The following is a 12,728-nucleotide window of genomic DNA, read 5'->3' as shown; positions in this document are numbered from 1 at the left end:
GGATAACACTGTCTTTGTATAGAGAAATTCATGTAGTCACTGTAATAGTTATTATGTTTTTTGCCATCAGTTTGTAAAAAGGACTAGAAAAAGGGAAAACATCATTATGACTAGGGTTGGAAGTCACAAGATGTGGCAAATCAGATGCTCTTTGGGCTTCAGTTGATGTGTTCAGTTGCGAAAGAATAAAGTTGGTAAGTAAAATACTTAGCACGAAAGATTGTGCTTTTGAGGAATACCTTCTCTCCCTCTCCCCACAAAAATGCAATGGAGACCTTTGCCCATTTAACTTTAGTCTACATTTTTAGGAATACAGGAATTTAATGGGAGGAACTGCCTTTTGAGGTTGATTGTATGACAGGAAAAAAGTAAGTACTAAGACTGTCAATATTGATGTAGAATCTTCTGACAGATCAAGCTGACTAGAAGAGTAGAGCACAGCTCTTTACTCTTCTACAGATGAAAACCTTAAAATTTTCAAAAATATCCAGTTATGGAAATTAGACCTTATTCGTGATCAGTTATACTTTTTTCTGAGTGGGAAACAAGCCATAGCTTTCTCGCTAGTTTTCTTATTTTGTTTATTGTATGGTTATTATCTTTTGAATGAGATGTTAAAGATTATGTTAAAGGGTTATCCCTGTTTGTGTTGGAAGAATAATCAGTTTTGCAGACAATAATTAACTTAGAATAAGTCTCAGAAGTAATTTTTGGTATAATTTAAGCAAAAAAAGAAACACAAAAATTCATTGGTAGAATCTATCTTCGTATTTATAGATCCCATTCCCTACAAAGTTTAGAAAATCTCTAGATATAAAATATTGTTGCAGTAATGCTGACATACTGCATCTTGAAGGAGTGGATGACTTAAAATTTAAGGGGAAGAAACTAAAGGAAAGTATTAGGAGTGATCCTACTCTTTCAGTATTGTAAGTAGGTTGATTCATTCTGTTTTGTACTAGTACTGAATAGACTAATCTCTACCTCTTAAACCATATGGAAAAGAAGGGCTTGAATGAATGAAAGAAAATCTGGTGTAAAGCATGTGATTTTTCATCTTTCCATTCTCTTGGGCAGTGCAATTTTAGAAATTCTTTTTTGTTTTATGTTTATTTATTTTTGAGAGAGAGTGAGAATGGGCAGAGGAAGGGCAGAGAGAGAGGGACAGAGGATCTGAAGCAGGCTTTGTGCCGACAGCGGCAGGGAGCCTGATGTGGGGCTCAGACTCACGAACCGTGAAATCTTGACCTGAGCCAAAGTTGGACACTCAACCAACTGAGCCATCCAGGCGTCCTTGAGCAATGCATTTTTAAATCTTTTCCACAATCCTGGTATTTCAACATTGGTATTGTGTTGTTTTCTAAATAGGAAAAGCTCTGCAATTAGGTGTATATCGGAGAGGATGGATCACTGGTTACAGCTCCAGCTGCTCAATGGTTGTGGGAACTGAGTTGTTTCAAACATGATGTAGCATCCAAGGTGGTAGTGTCATTCCTGAATCTTGGGCATAAGTCTAGGATAAAAAGCTATTGGCTTTGCCTCATTTGATGATTTAGTGATGAGATTGCCATTCAGATTTTTTTCCCCAAGCTACACAGAAGCAAAAAAGGAATTCTTGCTTTCCTGCTATCATCTTGCCAATTGCTAAGCAACTAAAGAAAGATCTTACAGGTTTGGGAAAAATACCTGGGACTCTTCTAGTGCTGGTCAGTTATTTACTTAAAGATCTGGTTTACAGATTCTGGGGGCTTCTAGTGCTACCAAAGAATTTGAAAGTTGCCCCAGAGACAACCCATGTTCAATAAAAAAACACCTATGTTCAATATTGTTTTTGAATTCAAAGATTACAATTAAGAACATTAACCAGTCTCTTTAATCTTACTGCCCCCAAAAGGTAACTTAGTATGTTAAATTTTTTAAATCCTTTTCACATATAACAAACCTGTTTTAGAAAAAGATGCTATAATCTTAACTCAGAATGCCAACCAGAAGACTTTGAATAGTCATCACATTGCAGTACTTTTCTCAATAGGCTGACGCTCTTGGAGCTTTAGTTGGATTTTAGGTGTACAGATTCTTTCTGCCTGCCATGTTCACAACTTCTTAAAGTTCAAATGGATTTCAGGTATTTAAGTTTTCAGTATATAGTTCCTAACCACTGATAGTTTCAACATAGCCAATCAGCTATCTTTTGCAGACTTTTCTAAAATTACAGTATTTTGTGTTGTTAGTTTCATAGCAGGAATCTCGGTTTTGGCTTCTTAATATTCCATTACCAGTTCCCATTCAGAGGATGGAACAGCTTGCACTCAGGTAAGCTTTCAGAAAGGTCTGTTTCACTTTGTGAGGTCATTTATTCAGGTGTCTGGTAATGTATTATCATGCCTGTTTTTTAATGTGCTTGATTTGGCCAGAAAGCTGTGAGGCAGTGATTGTGTGGGGTGTAGAACACACCCGCCTGGTGCCGAACATGCAGAGACCTGCCTCTGGTGACTTCAGAAATCAGGTATAGCACTGGTAAGGCTTTGATGGCAAGGAATGTTATCTTTCGTGAATTTTTATGCTAGATTAAAAAACATTTTTTTCTGAACAAAGTAACGGAAATGGTTTGGAACAAAATCTCTTCTGCTTAAGTGTGGCTGGTGTATGAGGAAAAGAACACTGGGCTCAGAAGACCCAAGTTCTATTCCTGATACCACCCGTAATGTAACCCGGGACAAGGGTCAGTATTCGTCTGGGTTAAATGAGGAAAATGTTCACTTTCTGTGAAGATTACAGGAGATACTGTGTATGTGAAAACTTGTAAATTATAAAGCCCCACACAAATAAGGAACTTTTCTCTTTTTCTTAAGGATACAAAAATGTAAAGAGACCATTTGTGTAGCCATCTGTGCCGCGTAATAAGAATGCATCTTCTGAGGGTTAAGTGGTTTGGTGTCCAAGAAAAAATTTTTTTTATTCTAAGACATCATAATTTAACTCTCAGATGTTTAGGAATGGCAGTGAACTGAGGGATATTAATTACCCTTAATCAGTGATACTTTTCCCAGGAATGTTTTATTAAATTCTGTGGTTTATAAATTATGAAAATAGGAAAACAATGACCCACTCTGAATTTCCAGCCTGTACTCAGCTGTTGCTCTTATGTTACTTACGTATAACATGGGTTGTGATATCTGGAGACCGAAAAAGAGGAAGTGGAACCTCTTTTACAAATCATTGAGAAAAAAATTCATGACTACCCAACTACATGGTAGCAGAACTGGAATCAGTCACTTACACAAAATTCTGGGGAGAAGTTCTTCAACTTTTAAAACTTACAGTTCCGGGCGCCTGGTGGCTCAGTCGGTTAAGTGTCCGACTTCAGCTCAGGTCATGATCTCATGGTTCGTGGGTTCGAGCCCCGCATCAAGCTCTGTGCTGACAGCTCAGAGCCTGGAGCCTGCTTCAGATTCTGTGTCTCCCTCTCTCTCTGCCCTTCCCCTGCTCATGCTCTCTGTCTCAAAAATAAACATTAAAAGAATTTTTTTTTAACTTACACAGTTCCATTCCTTCTTCCCTACAGTCAGTTCCTTTGAAAATAACTTGTGTTTGCTGTAGGAAGATAATTACTAGAAGGAGGAGCTTCAGTCCTTGATGACCTGTGTATGGCTGTCAGGCTTAGAGGAAGCCCTAAGATGAGTCCTGCACTAATAGCTTTTATCTAACTCACATCTGGATTGGCAGATCTCTGCTGTCTCATTGTATCCAAAATGTGATTTTGAAATAAGTCAAAACTTGACATGTTAATGAGTACCAATTGAGCAAGAAACTTGGCAAAATGACTAGGTCCTTCCTAATGGGCTTCATTCCCAATGTTTGATACAGTCATGATCTGTCAGTACATGGAGGGTTGTTAGATGGCTGTGAAGGACTTGTTCTCTTCCATCAGCTCTCCTGAAACTTAGGAGTTACTTGAATAGAGGTGGTATCAATTGGGAAAAAGGACTTTTGTATTTTGTGTTGAAAATCAGACAAGGAAGGGTGCCTGGGTGGCTCAGTTGGTTAAAGGTCTGACTCTTGATTTCAGCATAGGTTGTGATCTCAGTTCATGAGATTGAGCCCCACATCAGGCTCTGTGCTGACAGCGTGGAGGCTGCTTGGGATTCTCTTTCTCCCTCTCTCTCTCTCTCTCTCTCTGCCCCTCGCACTCTTGTGTACTCTCTCACACAAAATACACATTAAAAAAAATTAGATAAGAAGAACAGTGTGATTCATAGAAGACTGCCCCTGGGGTTTGTTGTTCCTCATCTCTCTAGACCTTCATCCTAAATATTGTAAAATGAATGCCATAGTAATAATAGTGTAACAAGAGAATAACTGGAATAGATCCACAGAGATCAAAAGCCCCCCAAAAGGCTATAACATTATCAGGATGTTGTACCTTAGTTGGAACTATATCCACTGAGAGGAAACAGTTGACCACAAAATTCTAATGTTTGGTTGGTAAACTCGTTCAAAACATGGTGGTTCTGAGATTTGTATTTCTAGTATAAAGAGTCTTGGACTTATAGTCAGCTTGTGTTGAAACTCGGTTAACCATAACTTTGAGCACATGGTTTCACCTCTCTAAGCTTATTTCTACATCTGCTGCTTCACAGGGCTGTTATAGAATTAAACCAGAATCCGTGTGAAAATGAAGAATTATACACACACAAAAAAAAGATACAAATATGAGGCATTGCTATTATGGTACGTGATGAGTAAATAACCTTTAACAGGTTCAATAACTGCTCTTCAGTAGCACTTACAAGTTTATACGCTTTATCTCTTGGCTGTTAGAGCTTAAAAACAAGCTTGTACAAGTTCAGAGGTCTCTGCTTTACCACACAAGGCTTTCTGGATTGACCCGTTAGGATTCCCTTCTAATCCTTCTCCTCCCTTTGCTTCCTCTACTGAAAGAGACCGCAAAACCAGAATGCAGTAAGTTTCAAAGAAAAAGAATGGGGAAGAAACACTCAAAAGATCTTCCACTAACTCTTCATACTTAATGGAACTGTATATTTCTTGTTTCCAAAGTTTCCTCTGCTTTACAAAGAACTGGCCGTTGTGCATTCTGACCATGTATTTATTAATAACTGGTAGCATTTATTGAGCATTTACTAAATGATTATATATGACACATACTCTTATTTATCCTAGCTTCCTATAATGTGGGAACTATTATGATTACTAATATACAAAAACAAACTAATTTGAACCAATTTCTGTGGGCCTGATTTATAGCCAGTTTCCAATGGTACAAATGCCCCCACCACGGCCAATAAATAGCAAACTACCAATGTGATATCACTGAATATGGAATTGGGAACATGCGCATATAATGGGGTTCTCCTTCAGCTGGTACAAGCCAGGTCCAGAATATCACTGGGCTTCAGGACATTAAGTGATTCACAATCTACGAACCAAACCTAAACAGTCTGATTGAGAGCTGTGTTCTTAAGCACCACACTACACTGCCTTTATGATCTTAGCCAATCAACAAGTCAGTTTTTTATCCAGATAAGCCTATGTACTAGCTACATGTTTAGAAGACTATATAAAAAAAAAAAAAAAAAAACAACAAAAAACTCTGTAAGAGAGAGGAATTAAGATTAGTTTTCTGGCTTCTGGGAACCTACAAAGTAAGTTTCCACTGGCTGAGGGTGATGGCAGTAGCTGTGACTTTACAGCTGAGCCATCGTATGACATCCCTTATGGCATCTCTGTTAGCAAGGACTGTACCTAAAACCCATTTAGCAGTCACTACTTTTCTCCTCTGTAGGCCCTCCCCCTAACATTTACAGGCCTTGAAGCAGTAGGTCAGAAGATTTCACTGTTATAAAAACAAGCTATTAAATTATGTTCATAGCATGTACATATAGCTTGGATTTTAGAATTTTCAGAATTCCACCTCAAAATGCAGCAGCCAGAGGAGAACCAGCCCACAGCCCATTCCTCTCCTTCTCTTCCACCTGTTCTGTGAATGATGAGCCTCCAAGGAACTCTTGTGAATTCTGCAGCCCACATGCCTAAATTTTGAACCACTGGAAAACCACAGGCACTTCTTGACTACCCTTTAGATTTATAGGTGCATTTTATGGAAGATGGACCTGGTTGAAGAAGCTCATGCAGGCTCTGGAAGCTGAGCTGTTCAGGGAGAAAATTTGAGTCCCAGCTACCTTGAACATGATCTTATAAAGGAATAAGATGGGCTCGAGGTGGGGATATCCTATTGGCCCTGCAGGGGCACAGCTATAGGAGGGTGTAGGCATAGATTTTGAAGATACCCTCTAAAATGAGGCACCTAAGGGCAGTGCTGGGCCTTTTCTCTTAAAGTCAATTGAGTAGTTTTGTTTTTTTTTTTTTTTTTTAATTTTTAGGCATAGTTAAGATAGAAGATTGTATAAGGTGTCCAACGTGTTTATTTTATATACTTATATAAACAGCTATTTAGCATGAAAAAGTGTTAGCTAATAGCTCTTTGATGTCACATAATTACATTTTTTGTGTGTGGTGGAAACAATTAAGATCTAATCGCTTAGCAACTTTGAAACTTATAATATGGTACTGCCTATAATCACTGTGCTGTGCATTACATCTCCCAAGTTTGTACCCTTAAGTAGTATATCCCCAAGTATCTCACCCCCCAGCCTCTGATAACCACCAATCTTCTCTCTGCTTTTGAGTTTGGCTTTTTAAAAAGATTCTGCCTATAAGGAATATCATACAGTATTCGTCTTTGTGTCTGACTCACCTCACTTAGTATTAATGCCTTCAAGTGTCCATCCATGTTGTTACAAATGGCAGGATTTTCTTCTTTCTCATGGCTGAATAATATTGCTGTGTGTGTGTGTGTACCATAACTTCTGCATCCATTCATCTGTTGAAGGACAATTAAGGTTGTTTCCATATCTTGGCTATTGGAACAGTGCTGCAATAAACATAGAAGTGCATATATCTCTTCAAAATCCTTTTTTTCATTTCCTTTGGATATATATCCAGAAGTCGAATTGTTGGATCATAAACAGTAGTTCTATTTTTAATTTTTTTGAGGAGCCTCCCTACTTTTTTCCCATTGTAGCTACACCAGTTTACATTCCTACCAACAGTTATACAAGGGTTTCTTTATCCTCACGTCCTCACCAACACTTATCTCATCTTCTCAATGATAGCCATTCTAATAGGTATGAAGTAGTATCTCATTGTGGTTTGATTTGATTTTCCCTAATGATTAGTGATGTTGAACACGTTTTCATGACCTATTGGCCATATATATGTCTTCTTTGGAAAAATGTCTATTTCCTATGCCTATTTTTTAATTGGATCATTTGGGGTTTTGTCATTGAGTTGTAGGAGTTCTTTATATTTTGGATATTAACTTCTTATTGGATAAATGATTTGCAAATGTTGTCTCCCATTCCATAGATTGCCTTTTCATTTTTTTAACTTTTGTTTACTGTGCAGAAGCCTTTTTGTTTGATGCAGTCCTACTTGTTGATTTTTGCTTCTGTTGCTTGTGCTTTTGGGGTCATATCCAAAATATCATTGCACAGACCAATATGAAGGAGCTTCTTCCCTTTGTTTTTTTCTAGGAGTTTTATAGTATCAGACCTTACGTTTAAGTCTTTAATCCATTTTGAGTTAATTTTTGTAAGTGCTATAAGGGTTCAATTTCATTTTTCTACATGTGATTATCCACCTTTCCCAACACCATTTGTTGAAGTTCTTTTCTGATTGAGTGTTCTTGGCTCCCTTGTCAAATAATAGTTAACTCTGCATGTAGGGATTTATGTCTGGGCTCTTCATTCTGTTCCATTGGCCTGTGTGTCCTTTTTTTTTTTTTTTTTAATGTCAGTATCCTATTTTAACTATAGCTTTGCAGTATAATTTAAAGTAAAGAAATGAGATTCCTCTGGTTTCTTTCTTTTCTGGATTGCTGTGGCTAGTCGGGGTTTCAAATTTTAGGATTGGTTTTTCTAGGTCTTGAAAAAGGCCATTGGAGTTTTGATAGAGATTGTGTTGAAGCTGTAGATGGCTTTGGGGAGTATGGGCATTTAAACAATGTTAATTCTTTTGATCTATGAGCATGGGATTTGTTTGTTTGAATCTTTCACTTTCTTTCATCAAGGTCTTGTAGTTTTCATTGTACAGATCTTTCACTTCCTTGGTTAAATTTATTCCTTAAGTATTTTATTGTTTTTGATGCTATTGTAAGTGGGTTTGTTTATTTATATGTTTCGCCGTTAGTGTATAGAAATGCAGCTGATTCTGTATGCTGACTTTTATCCTGCAACTTTGAGCTTCAAGTTTGTCCTTCAAACTGAAGTGAGTCTCTAGTAGGCAGCATATAGTTGGGTTTTTTTTTTTTTAATCCCTCCAGCTACCCTGTGCCTTTTGTTAGTGAATTCAACCCATTTATATTTACAGTTATTACTGATATGTAAGGACTTACTAATGCCATCTTATTAATTGGTTTCCAGTTTTGTATTTCCATTTTTTTTCCCCTCTGTTTCTGCCTACCTTTGTTGGTGACTTTTCACAGTGATATGTTCTTTTTCCCCTTCCTGAATCTTTTGTGAATCTGTTCTAGGTTTTTATTTGTGGTTACTATGAGGCTTACATAAAATGTCTCATAGATAGGAGCATCTCGTTGGCTCAGTCACTTGAGTGTTGGACTTCAGCTCAGGTAGTTCCTGAGTTCAAGCCCTACATCCAGCTCAATGCTGCCAGTGCAAAGGCTGCTTCAGATCCTCTGTCCCCCTCTCTGTGCCCCTCCCCTGCTTGTGCTCTCTCTCAAAAATAAAATAAACATACTTAAAAAACAAAATCTCATAGATAAAACAGTCCATTTTAGGGATGCCTAGTGGCTCATTTGGTGAAGTGCCTGACTCTTGATTTCAGCTCAAGTCATGATCTCACAGTTTGTGGGTTCAAGGCCCACATTTGGCTCCACACTAACAGCACAGAGCCTACTTGGGATTCTCTCTCTCTCCTCTCTTTCTGCCCCTCCCCTGCTCGCACTCTTTCAAAATAAAGTTAAAATAGTCCATTTTGAAGTCCTACTTCAGTTGCACAAAAAGCTTCATCCTTTTGCATTTTCCTTTCATATTTTTTATGTCATTATTCTTTGTATTGTTTATTCATTAACAAAGTAGCTATAATTATTTTGAATACTCTTCCCCTTTAACCTTTCTACTACAGTTAAGTGGTTAACAAACTTATTACAGAATTAGAGTTTTCTGATTGTATATACATAAACTGCATATATAACACTTTTACCAGTGTGTTGTATATTTTCCTGTGTCATCATGTTGCTGATTAGCCTTTTTTGAGATTGAAAAACTCTTTTCAGCATTTATTGCAAATCTAGTGGTAATGAACTCCCTCAGTTTTTGTCTGCGAAAATAGTTCTTCTTCATATCTTAGGTATAATTTTGCCAGACAGAGTATTCTTGACTGGCAATTTTTTTCTTTCAACACTTTGATTCTACTCTCTCCTGACCTATAGTTTCTGCTGAGTCTCTTCTCATGGCCTAACAGGGATTCCTCTGTAGGTTACAGGCTTTTCCTCCCCACTGGCTGCTTTTAGGATTCTGCCTTTATCTTTGATTTAAAACAGTTTTATTATAATGTGTCTTAGAGAAAGTCTTCTTGCATGGAGATAATAGGGTGACCTCTTAGCTTCATGAACTTGGATGTCCCTATCTCTCCCCAGGTTTGGTAGATTCTCAACCATTATTTATTTAAATAAATTTTCTGCCCCCTTTTCCTGTTCTCCTTCTTGAACCCCAGCTATTCTAATATTTGTTTGGATGGAATGCTATTGATTACATAGGCTTTCTTCTTTTTTATTCATTTTTCTTCTTCCTGATCTGTGTTATTTCAACATTTCTGTCCTCTAAATCACTTATTCTGTCTTCCATTTGCTTTTACTCTGCTTCAGATGCTCTCTGTTGGATTTTTCATTTCAGTCATTCAGTTTTTCAGCTTCAGAATTATTTTGGTTCTTTATGATCTCTGTCCCTTGGATAAATATTTCATTTTGGTTTTTTTTTTCCCTCTGATTACATTGACTTGTCTGAGTTTTCTTGTAGTTCATTTCTTATTTTATCAGGTAGATCACAAAACTCCATACCTTTGAGAGCATGGTTATTGGATAATTATTTTATTTTGGGGATGTGTTTCCTTGATTTTTCATGTTCCTTGTAGTTTGGCTTGCTCCTTTTGCATGTGCAGTAGCTGACATCTCTTTAGATCTTTACTAGATGCTTTCAGATGGAGTATACTGTTTGTTAGTGCTGTTGTATTTGGAGTTTTCTCTGGCTTTGTATAAATACACCCAACTACATAGATTCTTCTTGCTCTCTGTTATGGCAGAGTTCTTAAGCTTTTATAGCTTCCCTGGTCCTTACCACTCACCAGTGCCCACTGGAATCCTCTCATTTTTCAGAAGGTGGCACTATAGCTCAGGTTTCTGGTTTCTCTCTGATGGTGTTTACTTGACTTACTGTTGCGTTTGCACTCCAGTGTGCACAAGCAGCTGGCTGCAGGGTCAGGGGAGATGTTGGTTTAGCCCTTGGGGTGATTGGGTGCCTATGGACCCAGTGGGATGATCCTTGGGTGAATCACTCCCAGAGGCTTGTGGGCTGAGTTCCTGAGCACTGCCAACAGGAAATGCATTCTTCGATGCCCTTTGATAGTCTTATCTGGCTCTTTCCCAGACCACCCTCGCCCCAGTCATAAAGGTCCCTCACCACTGGTCCCCTCACAGTGAGCCAGACACTCACTGCTTTCCTTGACCCCAGGGAAGGGATTGCCACTGCTGGATAGTTCAGCCCTATCCATCATGGCTATGTGAAAGTTCCTCTTACAGTCCACACTAAACCAAACTTATTTTTTGTTTTGTTTTTTTGTTTTGGGGGGTTTTTTTGTTCCCATGGTGTGCTGGAATCTCCTCTTGGGAAATCTGGATTTTTGCAAATTCTTTCTCATCCATGCATATCCACCTAGGACAGTACTTTCCAAGTTCTTCTCTGACTGCAGCAAGAGGGTTTGAGGCAGTTTTGCTGGTTCTTCAGCCCATAACAAGGTCTGGTTGCAGGGGTGGGCAAAACTCCTCCTAGGTCCCTTGGCAGATGGTGCTCATTCCCACAGTGCTTTTGTTCAAGGATGGATGTCTAATTCATTGTTTAAAAGGGGGGACAAAAGTCACTACAATCCTGAGTTTTTAAGATCGTTCTATTGTCTCTAATGCTTCAATGCAAATAAAATCGATTATCACTAAGTACTATTTCATGACCCCTAAGAGTATTCACTGCTGCGAATTGCTTTTTAGTATTGATAGGTGCATCACAAAATTGTGGGTGTTAGGAAGCAAAGAGCTAAAATTTCAATAGCTCCTTGTAAACAGTACGTTCTGTGAACAGATAGTAGTACATCACATTTTGTAACTAGAGGACCATCCTAGGAGCCACTGCAACACTAGTTCTTTTCAAGGAAGTTAACTGGAATAAAAGGCTACAAGAATTTTTTTTTTCTGTTTTCTTAAAGTGGTAGTAGTAAGATTGGATCAAGATGGTAGACAGGACAGGATCTACTATCTCTCTCAACCCTAAATTCTATATAAGGTGATAAAGCAGAAGAGAAATAATAAAATCTGCTACAGCGCTGAAAAACTAAGGGCTAGCAAAAGAGTAGAAGTTTTGAAAAATTCCAGAAAGATAAAAAGCAGCTGGGATCAAAGCTATGGCAAATAAAATGAGGAAACTGCAACACAAAAGAGAGAAAAACTACTACACACAAAAGAATGGGTTGAAATCCAGAATCAACCGACACAAAGAGCAGGAAGGTGCTCATGGCTGCTGGTAAGGGCGATTCATTAGGGAGTTGATGCACAATAGCTAAGCAAGTCCCATTCCCCAACCATGGGCCAAGTGGTGGGCAGAAGGGGTGTCCATACCCAACTATAACATAACAGGGAAACCACTGGAGCAGGAGAAATAGGGCAATGCCACCCCCCACCACCAGGTACTTGCTTATCAAGAGAAGAGAAGTCTATACCCAGAATCAAAATATTGGCATATATGCACCTGGCAGCATAGCCCACCCCTCCCATTATGGGCTTTGATAAACAGAACAACATCCACAAAAAGAAATCTCAAACACAAAAATGAACAACTAAATAAATTACAACTATGAATCACCAAAATATTTCAAGAAAGCCAAGAATATGAAAGGCCCAAATTTTTTTAAAAGTCCACAGAATAAACTGTATTTAATATATCCCAAAGGCATAGAAGAGGATATCAGAGTCACTAAATTTAAAAAACAAGAAACAGGCCGGTCAAGGGCTACAGCTGAAGAGCAAAGCTGTCAGCAGAATGATCACAAGGTAGCTCCCATTACTCAACCTAGAAGTATTGATGGAGAAACTCTCAAAGAAAGCTAAAAGATGCTGGGGTAGTTCCAAAAATTCCAAAATCTACCTAAACAGGAGATAAATAAGAAAATGTAGAGAGACCAAATGAGTGGAACAGATTCCTTTGGTCTGAAAAGTTTTAGGAATAAAAGCATTCATGCGCATTCAGCATAGAACCAGATGAAATTTTAAAAGGAAAATTTTAAAGTACCAACACTACAGGACCAATCCTAAAAACTGTCAGAAGCCAAAAAAAACAAGTTATATACAAGTTAACACTACTGGCATC

Source organism: Lynx rufus, unplaced genomic scaffold (assembly GCF_022079265.1).
Source record: "Lynx rufus isolate CCGP_SWC_20201006 ecotype Redwood Valley unplaced genomic scaffold, mLynRuf1.p SCAF_2, whole genome shotgun sequence".
In the NCBI taxonomy this organism is placed as follows: domain Eukaryota; kingdom Metazoa; phylum Chordata; class Mammalia; order Carnivora; family Felidae; genus Lynx; species Lynx rufus.
The sequence above is the reverse complement of the archived record's forward strand: the minus strand, read 5'-3'. Positions refer to the sequence as shown.